The sequence below is a fragment of the Channa argus genome, unplaced genomic scaffold (assembly GCF_033026475.1).
Source record: "Channa argus isolate prfri unplaced genomic scaffold, Channa argus male v1.0 Contig049, whole genome shotgun sequence".
Classification (NCBI taxonomy): Eukaryota; Metazoa; Chordata; class Actinopteri; order Anabantiformes; family Channidae; genus Channa; species Channa argus.
This window is the reverse complement of record NW_027125268.1, coordinates 185,774-198,571: the sequence shown is the minus strand read 5'-3', so window position 1 is coordinate 198,571 and position 12,798 is coordinate 185,774. Positions and strand designations below refer to the sequence as shown.

The window sequence follows — 12,798 nt, the reverse complement described above, 5'->3', positions numbered from 1 at the left end:
AATAAACAAAATAAGCCATTTCCCACAGAAAGTGCTAGCTAGCCTGATAGAAATAAACAAACCAAAAGACAGTCGCTAACCCTAACTCCCTAATGTGAAAACAGTCCAAAGAAAATGGTAGTTCACCCCTACAGATTTAATACTATTTACAAAATATACAATTTATAAACAAAACCACGGCACAAAACCTAACAATTCAGAAATACTAAATAAGGTTTGGAAACCAAGAACAGCAAACAGGTGCTGATGCCAGAAAGAGCCTCGCTAGCTGTTGGGAACCGTACTTTTAAAACTCCAGGAAGTGTAGGATGGACCACTCAGCTTCCGGTACTGCCCCCCAATCCGGCCAATCAGGCAGGGCACCTATAAGAACAAGAAAATAAAAACAACACATATGGCCAGGACCGTAACATGGTCTACTAGTAATGAAGCACGATGGTTGGCAAACCAATAAAGTAGCAAAACAGCAATGAAAGAACAAAATTTGATGAAAATATAGAACAATTTCTACGAATAAATAGGCAGTAACACCAGCTTGTGCTGCCCGTAAACCCAAGCAAAAAAGCTTACAGCACCTGGTATTCCCAGGCGGTCTTCCTACCAAGTACTAACCAGGCCCGGCTCTATTTGGCTGCCGAGATCGGACGAGATCGGGCGCTTAGAGAGCGGTGTGGCCGTAAGCTGCATTTGACATCATCAACAGCTCTTAAAAACGCTGGAGAAGCAGAATGCATGACACTTGCTAAGAAGAAGATAAATGTGGCAAAGTACAAAGTACTATAACTGTACTGGTCTGTTACGCCCCTGTCTAGGGGGTCAGGGTGCCACATACAAAGATAAATTAGCATGTTCCCTCTCCGATCCCCAAACCAAAATCCAGGATCGAGATGTTCCAACAGAATGATATTTATTTTAAACGAAAGAAAGTGTCAAACAAAACATGACACTACAACTCAGGGCGAACCAAGGCCAACATAATAAACAAAATAAGCCATTTCCCACAGAGAGTGCTAGCTAGCCTGATAGAAATAAACAAACCAAAAGACAGTCGCTAACCCTAACTCCCTAATGTGAAAACAGTCCAAAGAAAATGGCAGTTCACCCCTACAGATTTAATACTATTTACAAAATATACAATTTATAAACAAAACCACGGCACAAAACCTAACAATTCAAAAATGCTAAATAAGGTTTGGAAACCAAGAACAGCAAACAGGTGCTGATGCCAGAAAGAGCCTCGCTAGCTGTTGGGAACCGTACTTTTAAAACTCCAGGAAGTGTAGGATGGACCAATCAGCTTCCTGTACTGCCCCCCAATCCGGCCAATCAGGCAGGGCACCTATAAGAACAAGAAAATAAAAACAACACATATGGCCAGGACCGTAACATGGTCTACTAGTAATGAAGCACGATGGTCGGCAAACCAATAAAGTAGCAAAACAGCAATTAAAGAACAAAATTTGATGAAAATATAGAACAATTTCTATGAATAAATAGGCAGTAACACCAGCTTGTGCTGCCCGTAAACCCAAGCAAAAAAGCTTACAGCACCTGGTATTCCCAGGCGGTCTTCCTACCAAGTACTAACCAGGCCCGGCTCTATTTGGCTGCCGAGATCGGACGAGATCGGGCGTTTAGAGAGCGGTGTGGCCGTAAGCTGCATTTGATATCATCAACAGCTCTTAAAAACGCTGGAGAAGCAGAATGCATGACACTTGCTAAGAAGAAGATAAATGTGGCAAAGTACAAAGTACTATAACTGTACTGGTCTGTTACGCCCCTGTCTAGGGGGTCAGGGTGCAACATACAAAGATAAATTAGCATGTTCCCTCTCCGATCCCCAAACCAAAATCCAGGATCGAGATGTTCCAACAGAATGATATTTATTTTAAACGAAAGAAAGTGTCAAACAAAACATGACACTACAACTCAGGGCGAACCAAGGCCAACATAATAAACAAAATAAGCCATTTCCCACAGAAAGTGCTAGCTAGCCTGATAGAAATAAACAAACCAAAAGACAGTCGCTAACCCTAACTCCCTAATGTGAAAACAAGAGAAAACAATCAAAAGAAAATGGCTGTTCACCCCTACAGATTTAATACGAATTACAAAATATACAATTTATAAACAAAACCACGGCACAAAACCTAACAATTCAAAAATGCTAAATAAGGTTTGGAAACCAAGAACAGCAAACAGGTGCTGCTGCCAGAAAGAGCCTCGCTAGCTGTTGGGAACCGTACTTTTAAAACTCCAGGAAGTGTAGGATGGACCAATCAGCTTCCTGTACTGCCCCTCAATCCGGCCAATCTGGCAGGGCACCTATAAGAACGAGAAAATAAAAACAACACATATGGCCAGGACCGTAACATGGTCTACTAGTAATGAAGCACGATGGTTGAAAAACCAATAAAGTAGCAAAACAGCAATGAAAGAACAAAATTTGATGAAATTTGATATTACTATAACTGTACTGGTCTGTTACGCCCCTGTCCAGGGGGTCAGGGTGCAACATACAAAGATAAATTAGCATGTTCCCTCTCCGATCCCCAAACCAAAATCCAGTATCGAGATGTTCCAACAGAATGCAATTTATTTTAAACGAAAGAAAGTGTCAAACAAAACATGACACTACAACTCAGGGCGAACCAAGGCCAACATAATAAACAAAATAAGCCATTTCCCACAGAAAGTGCTAGCTAGCCTGATAGAAATAAACAAACCAAAAGACAGTCGCTAACCCTAACTCCCTAATGTGAACAGTCCAAAGAAAATGGCAGTTCACCCCTACAGATTTAATACTATTTACAAAATATACAATTTATAAACAAAACCACGGCACAAAACCTAACAATTCAAAAATGCTAAATAAGGTTTGGAAACCAAGAACAGCAAACAGGTGCTGATGCCAGAAAGAGCCTCGCTAGCTGTTGGGAACCGTACTTTTAAAACTCCAGGAAGTGTAGGATGGACCAATCAGCTTCCTGTACTGCCCCCCAATCCGGCCAATCAGGCAGGGCACCTATAAGAACAAGAAAATAAAAACAACACATATGGCCAGGACCGTAACATGGTCTACTAGTAATGAAGCACGATGGTTGGCAAACCAATAAAGTAGCAAAACAGCAATGAAAGAACAAAATTTGATGAAAATATAGAACAATTTCTACGAATAAATAGGCAGTAACACCAGCTTGTGCTGCCCGTAAACCCAAGCAAAAAAGCTTACTGCACCTGGTATTCCCAGGCGGTCTTCCTACCAAGTACTAACCAGGCCCGGCTCTATTTGGCTGCCGAGATCGGACGAGATCGGGCGCTTAGAGAGCGGTGTGGCCGTAAGCTGCATTTGACATCATCAACAGCTCTTAAAAACGCTGGAGAAGCAGAATGCATGACACTTGCTAAGAAGAAGATAAATGTGGCAAAGTACAAAGTACTATAACTGTACTGGTCTGTTACGCCCCTGTCTAGGGGGTCAGGGTGCCACATACAAAGATAAATTAGCATGTTCCCTCTCCAATCCCCAAACCAAAATCCAGGATCGAGATGTTCCAACAGAATGATATTTATTTTAAACGAAAGAAAGTGTCAAACAAAACATGACACTACAACTCAGGGCGAACCAAGGCCAACATAATAAACAAAATAAGCCATTTCCCACAGAGAGTGCTAGCTAGCCTGATAGAAATAAACAAACCAAAAGACAGTCGCTAACCCTAACTCCCTAATGTGAAAACAGTCCAAAGAAAATGGTAGTTCACCCCTACAGATTTAATACTATTTACAAAATATACAATTTATAAACAAAACCACGGCACAAAACCTAACAATTCAGAAATACTAAATAAGGTTTGGAAACCAAGAACAGCAAACAGGTGCTGATGCCAGAAAGAGCCTCGCTAGCTGTTGGGAACCGTACTTTTAAAACTCCAGGAAGTGTAGGATGGACCACTCAGCTTCCGGTACTGCCCCCCAATCCGGCCAATCAGGCAGGGCACCTATAAGAACAAGAAAATAAAAACAACACATATGGCCAGGACCGTAACATGGTCTATTAGTAATGAAGCACGATGGTTGACAAACCAATAAAGTAGCAAAACAGCAATGAAAGAACAAAATTTGATGAAAATATAGAACAATTTCTATGAATAAATAGGCAGTAACACCAGCTTGTGCTGCCCGTAAACCCAAGCAAAAAAGCTTACAGCACCTGGTATTCCCAGGCGGTCTTCCTACCAAGTACTAACCAGGCCCGGCTCTATTTGGCTGCCGAGATCGGACGAGATCGGGCGCTTAGAGAGCGGTGTGGCCGTAAGCTGCATTTGACATCATCAACAGCTCTTAAAAACGCTGGAGAAGCAGAATGCATGACACTTGCTAAGAAGAAGATAAATGTGGCAAAGTACAAAGTACTATAACTGTACTGGTCTGTTACGCCCCTGTCTAGGGGGTCAGGGTGCCACATACAAAGATAAATTAGCATGTTCCCTCTCCGATCCCCAAACCAAAATCCAGGATCGAGATGTTCCAACAGAATGATATTTATTTTAAACGAAAGAAAGTGTCAAACAGAACATGACACTACAACTCAGGGCGAACCAAGGCCAACATAATAAACAAAATAAGCCATTTCCCACAGAAAGTGCTAGCTAGCCTGATAGAAATAAACAAACCAAAAGACAGTCGCTAACCCTAACTCCCTAATGTGAAAACAGTCCAAAGAAAATGGCAGTTCACCCCTACAGATTTAATACTATTTACAAAATATACAATTTATAAACAAAACCACGGCACAAAACCTAACAATTCAAAAATGCTAAATAAGGTTTGGAAACCAAGAACAGCAAACAGGTGCTGATGCCAGAAAGAGCCTCGCTAGCTGTTGGGAACCGTACTTTTAAAACTCCAGGAAGTGTAGGATGGACCAATCAGCTTCCTGTACTGCCCCCCAATCCGGCCAATCAGGCAGGGCACCTATAAGAACAAGAAAATAAAAACAACACATATGGCCAGGACCGTAACATGGTCTATTAGTAATGAAGCACGATGGTTGACAAACCAATCAAGTAGCAAAACAGCAATGAAAGAACAAAATTTGATGAAAATATAGAACAATTTCTATGAATAAATAGGCAGTAACACCAGCTTGTGCTGCCCGTAAACCCAAGCAAAGAAGCTTACAGCACGTGGTATTCCCAGGCGGTCTTCCTACCAAGTACTAACAAGGCCCGGCCCTATTTGGCTGCCGAGATCGGACGGGATCGGGCGCTTAGAGAGCAGTGTGGCCGTAAGCTGCATTTGACATCATCAACAGCTCTCAAAAACGCTGGAGAAGCAGAATGCATGACCCTTGCTAAGAAGAAGATAAATGTGGCAAAGTACAAAGTACTATAACTGTACTGGTCTGTTACGCCTCTGTCTAGGGGGTCAGGGTGCAACATACAAAGATAAATTAGCATGTTCCCTCTCCGATCCCCAAACCAAAATCCAGGATCGAGATGTTCCAACAGAATGATATTTATTTTAAACGAAAGAAAGTGTCAAACAAAACATGACACTACAACTCAGGGCGAACCAAGGCCAACATAATAAACAAAATAAGCCATTTCCCACAGAAAGTGCTAGCTAGCCTGATAGAAATAAACAAACCAAAAGACAGTCGCTAACCCTAACTCCCTAATGTGAAAACAAGAGAAAACAATCAAAAGAAAATGGCTGTTCACCCCTACAGATTTAATACTATTTACAAAATACACAATTTATAAACAAAACCACGGCACAAAACCTAACAATTCAAAAATGCTAAATAAGGTTTGGAAACCAAGAACAGCAAACAGGTGCTGCTGCCAGAAAGTGCCTCGCTAGCTGTTGGGAACCGTACTTTTAAAACTCCAGGAAGTGTAGGATGGACCAATCAGCTTCCTGTACTTCCCCCAAATCCGGCCAATCAGGCAGGGCACCTATAAGAACAACAAAATAAAAACAACACATATGGCCAGGACCGTAACATGGTCTACTAGTAATGAAGCAAGATGGTTGACAAACCAATAAAGTAGCAAAACAGAAATGAAAGAACAAAATTTGATGAAAATATAGAACAATTTCTATGAATAAATAGGCAGTAACACCAGCTTGTGCTGGCCGTAAACCCAAGCAAAAAAGCTTACAGCACCTGGTATTCCCAGGCGGTCTTCCTACCAAGTACTAACCAGGCCTGGCTCTATTTGGCTGCCGAGATCTGACGAGATCGGGCGCTTAGAGAGCGGTGTGGCCATAAGCTGCATTTGACATCATCAACAGCTCTTAAAAACGCTGGAGAAGCAGAATGCATGACACTTGCTAAGAAGAAGATAAATGTGGCAAAGTACAAAGTACTATAACTGTACTGGTCTGTTACGCCCCTGTCTAGGGGGTCAGGGTGCAACATACAAAGATAAATTAGCATGTTCCCTCTCCGATCCCCAAACCAAAATCCAGGATCGAGATGTTCCAACAGAATGATATTTATTTTAAACGAAAGAAAGTGTCAAACAAAACATGACACTACAACTCAGGGCGAACCAAGGCCAACATAATAAACAAAATAAGCCATTTCCCACAGAAAGTGCTAGCTAGCCTGATAGAAATAAACAAACCAAAAGACAGTCGCTAACCCTAACTCCCTAATGTGAAAACAGTCCAAAGAAAATGGTAGTTCACCCCTACAGATTTAATACTATTTACAAAATATACAATTTATAAACAAAACCACGGCACAAAACCTAACAATTCAGAAATACTAAATAAGGTTTGGAAACCAAGAACAGCAAACAGGTGCTGATGCCAGAAAGAGCCTCGCTAGCTGTTGGGAACCGTACTTTTAAAACTCCAGGAAGTGTAGGATGGACCAGTCAGCTTCCGGTACTGCCCCCCAATCCGGCCAATCAGGCAGGGCACCTATAAGAACAAGAAAATAAAAACAACACATATGGCCAGGACCGTAACATGGTCTACTAGTAATGAAGCACGATGGTTGGCAAACCAATAAAGTAGCAAAACAGCAATGAAAGAACAAAATTTGATGAAAATATAGAACAATTTCTACGAATAAATAGGCAGTAACACCAGCTTGTGCTGCCCGTAAACCCAAGCAAAAAAGCTTACAGCACCTGGTATTCCCAGGCGGTCTTGCTACCAAGTACTAACCAGGCCCGGCTCTATTTGGCTGCCGAGATCGGACGAGATCGGGCGCTTAGAGAGCGGTGTGGCCGTAAGCTGCATTTGACATCATCAACAGCTCTTAAAAACGCTGGAGAAGCAGAATGCATGACACTTGCTAAGAAGAAGATAAATGTGGCAAAGTACAAAGTACTATAACTGTACTGGTCTGTTACGCCCCTGTCTAGGGGGTCAGGGTGCCACATACAAAGATAAATTAGCATGTTCCCTCTCCGATCCCCAAACCAAAATCCAGGATCGAGATGTTCCAACAGAATGATATTTATTTTAAACGAAAGAAAGTGTCAAACAAAACATGACACTACAACTCAGGGCGAACCAAGGCCAACATAATAAACAAAATAAGCCATTTCCCACAGAGAGTGCTAGCTAGCCTGATAGAAATAAACAAACCAAAAGACAGTCGCTAACCCTAACTCCCTAATGTGAAAACAGTCCAAAGAAAATGGCAGTTCACCCCTACAGATTTAATACTATTTACAAAATATACAATTTATAAACAAAACCACGGCACAAAACCTAACAATTCAAAAATGCTAAATAAGGTTTGGAAACCAAGAACAGCAAACAGGTGCTGATGCCAGAAAGAGCCTCGCTAGCTGTTGGGAACCGTACTTTTAAAACTCCAGGAAGTGTAGGATGGACCAATCAGCTTCCTGTACTGCCCCCCAATCCGGCCAATCAGGCAGGGCACCTATAAGAACAAGAAAATAAAAACAACACATATGGCCAGGACCGTAACATGGTCTACTAGTAATGAAGCACGATGGTCGGCAAACCAATAAAGTAGCAAAACAGCAATTAAAGAACAAAATTTGATGAAAATATAGAACAATTTCTATGAATAAATAGGCAGTAACACCAGCTTGTGCTGCCCGTAAACCCAAGCAAAAAAGCTTACAGCACCTGGTATTCCCAGGCGGTCTTCCTACCAAGTACTAACCAGGCCCGGCTCTATTTGGCTGCCGAGATCGGACGAGATCGGGCGTTTAGAGAGCGGTGTGGCCGTAAGCTGCATTTGATATCATCAACAGCTCTTAAAAACGCTGGAGAAGCAGAATGCATGACACTTGCTAAGAAGAAGATAAATGTGGCAAAGTACAAAGTACTATAACTGTACTGGTCTGTTACGCCCCTGTCTAGGGTGTCAGGGTGCAACATACAAAGATAAATTAGCATGTTCCCTCTCCGATCCCCAAACCAAAATCCAGGATCGAGATGTTCCAACAGAATGATATTTATTTTAAACGAAAGAAAGTGTCAAACAAAACATGACACTACAACTCAGGGCGAACCAAGGCCAACATAATAAACAAAATAAGCCATTTCCCACAGAAAGTGCTAGCTAGCCTGATAGAAATAAACAAACCAAAAGACAGTCGCTAACCCTAACTCCCTAATGTGAAAACAAGAGAAAACAATCAAAAGAAAATGGCTGTTCACCCCTACAGATTTAATACGAATTACAAAATATACAATTTATAAACAAAACCACGGCACAAAACCTAACAATTCAAAATAGCTAAATAAGGTTTGGAAACCAAGAACAGCAAACAGGTGCTGCTGCCAGAAAGAGCCTCGCTAGCTGTTGGGAACCGTACTTTTAAAACTCCAGGAAGTGTAGGATGGACCAATCAGCTTCCTGTACTGCCCCTCAATCCGGCCAATCTGGCAGGGCACCTATAAGAACGAGAAAATAAAAACAACACATATGGCCAGGACCGTAACATGGTCTACTAGTAATGAAGCACAATGGTTGAAAAACCAATAAAGTAGCAAAACAGCAATGAAAGAACAAAATTTGATGAAATTTGATATTACTATAACTGTACTGGTCTGTTATGCCCCTGTCCAGGGGGTCAGGGTGCAACATACAAAGATAAATTAGCATGTTCCCTCTCCGATCCCCAAACCAAAATCCAGTATCGAGATGTTCCAACAGAATGCAATTTATTTTAAACGAAAGAAAGTGTCAAACAAAACATGACACTACAACTCAGGGCGAACCAAGGCCAACATAATAAACAAAATAAGCCATTTCCCACAGAAAGTGCTAGCTAGCCTGATAGAAATAAACAAACCAAAAGACAGTCGCTAACCCTAACTCCCTAATGTGAAAACAAGAGAAAACAATCAAAAGAAAATGGCTGTTCACTCCTACAGATTTAATACGAATTACAAAATATACAATTTATAAACAAAACCACGGCACAAAACCTAACAATTCAAAAATGCTAAATAAGGTTTGGAAACCAAGAACAGCAAACAGGTGCTGCTGCCAGAAAGAGCCTCGCTAGCTGTTGGGAACCGTACTTTTAAAACTCCAGGAAGTGTAGGATGGACCAATCAGCTTCCTGTACTGCCGCCCAATCCGGCCAATCAGGCAGGGCACCTATAAGAACAAGAAAATAAAAACAACACATATGGCCAGGACCGTAACATGGTCTACTAGTAATGAAGCACGATGGTTGACAAACCAATAAAGTAGCAAAACAGAAATGAAAGAACAAAATTTGATGAAAATATAGAACAATTTCTATGAATAAATAGGCAGTAACACCAGCTTGTGCTGCCCGTAAACCCAAGCAAAAAAGCTTACAGCACCTGGTATTCCCACGCGGTCTTCCTACCAAGTACTAACCAGGCCCGGCTCTATTTGGCTGCCAAGATCGGACGAGATCGGGCGCTTAGAGAGCGGTGTGGCCGTAAGCTGCATTTGACATCGTCAACAGCTCTTAAAAACGCTGGAGAAGCAGAATGCATGACACTTGCTAAGAAGAAGATAAATGTGGCAAAGTACAAAGTACTATAACTGTACTGGTCTGTTACGCCCCTGTCAAGGGGGTCAGGGTGCAACATACAAAGATAAATTAGCATGTTCCCTCTCCGATCCCCAAACCAAAATCCAGGATCGAGATGTTCCAACAGAATGATATTTATTTTAAACGAAAGAAAGTGTCAAACAAAACATGACACTACAACTCAGAGCGAACCAAGGCCAACATAATAAACAAAATAAGCCATTTCCCACAGAAAGTGCTAGCTAGCCTGATAGAAATAAACAAACCAAAAGACAGTCGCTAACCCTAACTCCCAAATGTGAAAACAATCCAAAGAAAATGGCAGTTCACCCCTACAGATTTAATACTATTTACAAAATATACAATTTATAAACAAAACCACGGCATAAAACCTAACAATTCAAAAATGCTAAATAAGGTTTGGAAACCAAGAACAGCAAACAGGTGTTACTGCCAGAAAGAGCCTCGCTAGCTGTTGGGAACCGTACTTTTAAAACTCCAGGAAGTGTAGGATGGACCAATCAGCTTCCTGTACTGCCCCCCAATCCAGTCAATCAGGCAGGGCACCTATAAGAACAAGAAAATAAAAACAACACATATGGCCAGGACCGTAACATGGTCTACTAGTAATGAAGCACGATGGTTGAAAAACCAATAAAGTAGCAAAACAGCAATGAAAGAACAAAATTTGATGAAAATATAGCACAATTTCTATGAATAAATAGGCAGTAACACCAGCTTGTGCTGCCCGTAAACCCAAGCAAAAAAGCTTACAGCACCTGGTATTCCCAGGCGGTCTTCCTACCAAGTACTAACCAGGCCCGGCTCTATTTGGCTGCCGAGATCGGATGAGATCGGGCGCTTAGAGAGCGGTGTGGCCGTAAGCTTCATTTGACATCATCAACAGCTCTTAAAAACGCCGGAGAAGCAGAATGCATGACACTTGCTAAGAAGAAGATAAATGTGGCAAAGTACAAAGTACTATAACTGTACTGGTCTGTTACGCCCCTGTCTAGGGGGTCAGGGTGCAACATACAAAGATAAATTAGCATGTTCCCTCTCCGATCCCCAAACTAAAATCCAGGATCGAGATGTTCCAACAGAATGATATTTATTTTAAACGAAAGAAAGTGTCAAACAAAACATGACACTACAACTCAGGGCGAACCAAGGCTACCATAATAAACAAAATAAGCCATTTCCCACAGAAAGTGCTAGCTAGCCTGATAGAAATAAACAAACCAAAAGACAGTCGCTAACCAACTGTGCTGTTGACCTACAGGGTACCGGTGGAAATTGGACTACTGTTGGTCGAAGACGAAGAAGAAGAGGAGGAAGGTGTGTTCGTAGGCAAAGAGAGAAGAGGAAAGCTAAGAATGTAGGACTGACAGTAGGGACTTTGAATGTTGGTACTATGACAGGGAAGGCTAGGGAGTTGATCGACATGATGCAGAGAAGGAAGGTGGACATACTCTGTGTCCAGGAGACCAGGTGGAAAGGTAGCAAGGCTAGAAGCTTAGGAGCAGGGTTCAAGTTGTTTTACCATGGGTCAGATAGGAAGAGAAATGGAGTAGGAGTTATATTGAAAGAGGAATGCAACCGCAAGGGGGCACAAGCCAGTGTCTTCTTGTGCCAGTCCCAAGTCTGGATAAATGCAGAGGGTTGTGGCAGGAAGGGCATCCGACGTAAAACACATGCCAAATCAAACATGCGAATCGTGACAAAGACTTCCATACCGGATCGGTCGGGGCCCGGGTTAACAACAACCGCCACCGGTGCTGTTGACCTACAGGGTACCGGTGGAAATTGGACTACTGTTGGTCGAAGACAAAGAAGAAGAGGAGGAAGGTGTGTTCGTAGGCAGAGAGAGAAGAGGAAAGCTAAGAATGTAGGACTGACAGTAGGGACTTTGAATGTTGGTACTATGACAGGGAAGGCTAGGGAGTTGATCGACATGATGCAGAGAAGGAAGGTGGACATACTGTGTGTCCAGGAGACCAGGTGGAAAGGTAGCAAGGCTAGAAGCTTAGGAGCAGGGTTCAAGTTGTTTTACCATGGGTCAGATAGGAAGAGAAATGGAGTAGGAGTTATATTGAAAGAGGATTTTGTGAGGAATGTTCTAGAGGTGAAAAGAGTATCAGACAGGTTGATGAGTCTGAAGCTGGAAGTTGAAGGGGTGATGTTCAATGTTGTGAGTGGTTATGCCCCACAGGTAGGATGTGAGTTAGAAGAGAAGGAGAAATTCTGGAGTGAGTTAGATGAAGTGATGCAGAGCATCTCCAGAGGTGAGAGAGTTGTCATTGGTGCAGATTTCAATGGGCATGTAGGTGAAGGGAACAGAGGTTATGAGACTGTTATGGGCAGGTTTGGTGTTCAGGACAGGAATGCAGAAGGACAGATGGTGGTTGACTTTGCAAAGAGGATGGAAATGGCTGTAGTAAACACTTTGTTTCAGAAGAGGCAGGAACATAGGGTGACGTACAAGAGCGGAGGGAGAAGCACTCAGGTAGACTACATCTTGTGTAGACGTTGTAATCTGAAAGAGATCAGTGACTGTAAAGCATTGGTAGGGGAGAGTGTAGCCAGACAACACAGGATGATGGTGTGTAAAATGATGCTGGTGGTGAGGAAGATAAGGAGGACTAAGGCAGAGCAGAGGACGAAGTGGTGGAAGTTGAAAAAGGAAGAATGTCGTTTAGTTTTCAGGGAGGAGCTGAGACAGACTCTGGGTGGTTTGGAGGTGCTTCCAGATGACTGGACTACTACAGCTAATTTG

General features: G+C 42.3%; 10 pseudogenes; all 10 read right to left on the bottom strand.

Annotated features, from left to right (window-relative positions):
- Positions 1-563: 563 nt before the first annotated feature.
- LOC137119152 (5S ribosomal RNA) lies at positions 564-682 on the bottom strand (annotated as a pseudogene).
- An 857-nt stretch (positions 683-1,539) lies between these two features.
- LOC137119134 (5S ribosomal RNA) lies at positions 1,540-1,658 on the bottom strand (annotated as a pseudogene).
- Positions 1,659-3,225: 1,567 nt separating this feature from the next.
- On the bottom strand, positions 3,226-3,344 carry LOC137119143 (5S ribosomal RNA; annotated as a pseudogene).
- An 857-nt stretch (positions 3,345-4,201) lies between these two features.
- LOC137119140 (5S ribosomal RNA) lies at positions 4,202-4,320 on the bottom strand (annotated as a pseudogene).
- Positions 4,321-5,177: 857 nt separating this feature from the next.
- On the bottom strand, positions 5,178-5,296 carry LOC137119158 (5S ribosomal RNA; annotated as a pseudogene).
- Positions 5,297-6,163: 867 nt separating this feature from the next.
- On the bottom strand, positions 6,164-6,282 carry LOC137119149 (5S ribosomal RNA; annotated as a pseudogene).
- Positions 6,283-7,139: 857 nt separating this feature from the next.
- On the bottom strand, positions 7,140-7,258 carry LOC137119148 (5S ribosomal RNA; annotated as a pseudogene).
- An 857-nt stretch (positions 7,259-8,115) lies between these two features.
- Positions 8,116-8,234, bottom strand: LOC137119133 (5S ribosomal RNA; annotated as a pseudogene).
- A 1,579-nt stretch (positions 8,235-9,813) lies between these two features.
- Positions 9,814-9,932, bottom strand: LOC137119145 (5S ribosomal RNA; annotated as a pseudogene).
- Positions 9,933-10,789: 857 nt separating this feature from the next.
- LOC137119118 (5S ribosomal RNA) lies at positions 10,790-10,908 on the bottom strand (annotated as a pseudogene).
- Positions 10,909-12,798: the final 1,890 nt, after the last annotated feature.